This window comes from Platichthys flesus, chromosome 10 (assembly GCF_949316205.1).
Source record: "Platichthys flesus chromosome 10, fPlaFle2.1, whole genome shotgun sequence".
Classification (NCBI taxonomy): Eukaryota; Metazoa; Chordata; class Actinopteri; order Pleuronectiformes; family Pleuronectidae; genus Platichthys; species Platichthys flesus.
This window is the reverse complement of record NC_084954.1, coordinates 2,574,508-2,578,991: the sequence shown is the minus strand read 5'-3', so window position 1 is coordinate 2,578,991 and position 4,484 is coordinate 2,574,508.

The window sequence follows — 4,484 nt, the reverse complement described above, 5'->3', positions numbered from 1 at the left end:
GTTCTCACACTGTTTGAAAGCTCAACGACTCTTGTAGTCACTCAACCAATCAATCAATCAATCAATTAATTAATCAACCAAATACCATCACCAACCACCATCTCTACCAACACACACACACACACACAAAGCAATGACAGACTATGACGGGTTACCTACAACAAGTCTTCACAACCACAAGTTCCTATAGTTGCTGCACTTGTATAAAACCCACTGGAGCATAGAGTAAATGTACTTTAGGTTTTCCATGGTTGTTGGTAGGGATGGCCAAAGGTCATGGTTTGCTTACCCTTTGGAAGATGTCTGTGTCTGGGTTAAAGTTACTATTTCCTTGTAAGAGGACTTTCATTGTCACAGTTAGAATAACAGACAACTGAATCCAGACTCACCAAAAACAACACAACACACAATGTGCCAATCCAGTCACCTTCATCTGATTGTGGCAGCTTCCACGCCGTTGCCCAGATGTTTTGGGTCTCGCACCCACGTCGTTGTCCACAGTACCTCCGCGCCGACACTTTGAAACAGCAGGAAAAGCAATAGAATGCATTACTGACACCAAATCCAGTGACTCCACTCTCTCATAAGAAGAGCGGGAGAATCCGAGTGTAAGCTTTCTGGCCGCTGCATCTGTAACACTGCCCCGCCCCCCCACACCAGAAAGTACATGTGTTTTGACAGAAATGAACCAAATACAATTTGAAAACAATTTCTACTGAATGCTCACAGGAGATTAAGGTCTGCCAGGTGCATTGTACAAGCAAACTATTATTATCTAATAAATTTTAGAACCAAAAACGTGCATCAACAGATGAGCTGAAAGAAAAATTTTACAATCCTATATCTACAATGGCTTAAAAGCAACTGGACCTTTTTAAGTTAAGTTTAGTAGCTATCTTATAAAGTCAAAACATGTTTGAGTTAAAGATGAAACCAGGTATGATTGACTGTAAAGAAGTGATCATGTAAAGCACAGTTCTGTCCTGACAGAAGGATCCTCGCCCGGTATTGAACCAGCGTGTTCGAGGCACCACCACCTGATACTGCAACAGACAAGGCCTCATTAGAAGAAGAATTGACAGATGTTTGGCCTGGTGCGCTGGAAACTCTGCCACACACCAACATCTCAGCAGAACTCATACGTAGAGCACTTGGCTTTGATGAGCTGCAGACCGCAGCCACGATGAATCACGGCACTCATTAATGGGAAGTTGTTTATGGATCTGAAAAGGTGGATGACTTATTATTGTCATCGGGTTGTCTGCTCTGTCGGCCGCGCCCTCTCTGCTGGTGTGGTTACAAGCAGATTCATCCTCCACCATTCATTAGGATACAGGTAGATGCTTAAACAAGTGAAGCGTTTGTAAACACCCCATAATAACTCATGGTAATTGATGATTAGCAGCAGTTTACTTTATATTTACAGTCTTAACACCGGGGTTTGAATCAAAGTGTTAGGATAAATATATTCCTGTCTCTTTTAAATCCTCAGGTTCCATGTGATCTGCCTCCAGCTCTCAGACTTGGCTGAATCTGAATGTGTATATAAGTATATAAAAGGAAATCAAAGTATTGTTTTCTAGAAACATAAGTGAGCATGAACGGATTTAATGCTTTCTCATTATTAAAAAAAAGTCATTCATTCTAAATTGCACAATTACTCTTCTGAAACATCCGTCTGTTTGAATTTGTAATATTTATGAGACTAAAAGTATTATAGAAAGATAGATTCTGCTAGTTGTTCATTCTTGGTGATACTTACCTGCTGTATTTTGTACTTGGAGTTTAGTACAAACAAATGAAAAAGTGTTAACCCATCAATCTTACTATAACACGATGGTTTCCACCTTCGATACAACACCAGACTCCCAGTGGCCATATGTGATTTAAAAATGTTTATTTTCACTCTAAAATGGACGAGTACCACCAATACTTTCCCCCAGACTACACTTTCTGTCTTATTGGTGCTTCCAGATTCAGTGGTTTAACCCTCACTAGTCTAAAAACATAGCATGGACTTTACAAACAAACATAAAGGATGAAAAGCTGCTGTAACCCAGCGCTGCCCCTGAACTCCAGCTAATTGGACGCGTCATCATTTCCGTGGTATCTGTCAGAAACTGCTGAAAGTGTCCACATGGAGGACGACAGGTTGAGGCTGCCGCTCTGCGTCCGGACCACGTCTCCGTGCCAGCTGCAGGTGGTGCACCAGGAATTCGACTTCATTAATTGGGGCTGGCACATTGCGAAACGGTTACACAATGCATGACAACAACAACAAAAAAAACAGTGCAGACATGATGCAGAGCTTGAGAGCAGACAAAACAAAAACACAGCTATGATTTAAAAGTTGTGTCTCTGCACATGTAGGTCAATAGAAACAGTTTGTAACTTGCTGGTGTTTCATGATTTTATTCAGGTTATTGTAGATGTACTACATTTGCATTAGGTTAACATGGCGATACTTGGTATGAGCTGCAATCTGAAATACTGTGTGTATATAAACACTATGTGACAGGTGCTTAAGACCTTCATTCATATTCTGTACAGCTTGACTTTGAACCTTTGAATGTTCAGACACCATCATACAAACTGTTTATTTTTGTTATATATAAGCTATCATATATAACTTATATATTGTATTTATTTCATTACTTTGCTCAAGTACATTTTTCATGTACCTGTTGTTCTTAAGTACAGTTGTTTACAGCTAATTTTAAATACTTTATATATCAGCTGATATCCATACTTTCTGCTCCAATAAATTGTTTACAATTTATCGTGTGCATGTTTACACTGTTTTATTTTTTAAAGTTATCAATAACGAGAGAATTGTTTGACTGATCCAATCAGAGCGGGCAGCCTACATTAGACCCCGCCTCCTGCAGCAGAGGCATCAATCATGAAACATCACCTAAAATGGATTCAAAGGATTCAGCGAGTACTTTTATCACTTAAAGTGCATTTAAAAGCAAACTCTTCATTTTAACATGTGTTAATAAAGCATTTCTACTTGTGTATTTGCTTGTACTTTTACATAACTCAAATGTTTGAGTACTTCCTACTCCACTGCTACACACACGCGTCTCTACTGGCTACTGATCACCTCTCACAGTTTTCCTCTGCAGACGAAGCGCTTGAACACTTTCCATCTTCGCAGGTCGTCTTTACCTCCAGAGCCGAGCTCGGTGCAGCCACCTGGCAGAGGAGGGCAGGGGGGGGGGGGGGGGGGGGGGGGGAGCATTGTGGGTGTTCTGCAGCGTCTGGGCTGAACCAGGCGATAGCGATGTCTGTGGCTCGGCGGGTGGGTGTGTGTTGTGTAACCCAAATCTGTGGTTGTTGTTTTTTTTTCTCCCACATGAGCTGTCAACTGGCTTCATGGCGCAAACACACAGAGAAAGAGAAGGAGCGGGCAACAGGGAACAGTAATTAATTCAATTAATTCCCACAGTGACAGTTTTCTTCATGGGGAAAATAATAAATAGTATATTGTTCGAGTGGAAGCTCAGAGAAATATGAGATTGTTGTGTTTGGATCCAAAAGCTGCAGCGATGACGACACACGCTGCTTTTGTTGAACTGAAGGAAGAAGAATTGATAAAGAAATGAATCTTTCATCTCTGAAAACCCTTTTAAAAGGCTGTAAACTTCAGAGACTTGTAATCTCGTTTAATGATCCTCCGCGTAATAGACGTATTAACACTTTTATGCATCTCAGTCCTGTAAATTAGAAGCTGTGTCGTCTGGTCCCCCCCCCCCCTCACGTGCTGACATGTGCCTCGGGTGTTGCAGAAAAGGGCGGATGACAAAGATCAGGGATGTAATTGGATAAGGAAATGTTGTTTTTACTCAGTGTGATTAAAAACAATAGTGTAGATGCAGATTTGACCTGTAACCAACCTTTTCTCTTTGTTTCCCCCCCCATGTCCACCTTCTCTCACGCCCAAAGAGGTGGTGGCTGCACCGATGAGCAGGGGAGAGCAGGGGGGGGGGGGGGGGGGGGTCATTTAAAGCTGAATTAGGACCTTTTATACCGATGCCACATTGTCAACACAGCCTGTAAAACCTCCTCCTCCACTCCTCTGCCATTCTCCCCTCGGTTCCTCTTTATTTGTTCTGATTCCAGGGACCAGCTCGGTCTTGCCTGGATTTGGAGAGTGCTTGGTTTCAAAGGGTAATTGACACCTTACCTGTAATTTCATGGTTTCACTCCACCTGGCTTTGATGTCTGGGTCTGGGCTGCGGAGGGAAGAGAGTGTGTCGGTGTGTGCTGCTGCACGCTCGGGCCGAGAGCCTCTTCCAGCCGCCGGAGCACGGCTCTCAACATGAATGACGTCTCCTGTGAGCCCAGGTTATTAAAGACGAGGAGGAGGGCGGCGGCGGCGGAGAAGCTTTTCTTGTGGTGACAAATAGGCCCCGGAGAGTTGTCAAGACTCCTATCGAGACACAAGGATCAGAGATGAGTCCCGGGCAGCGAGGACGACC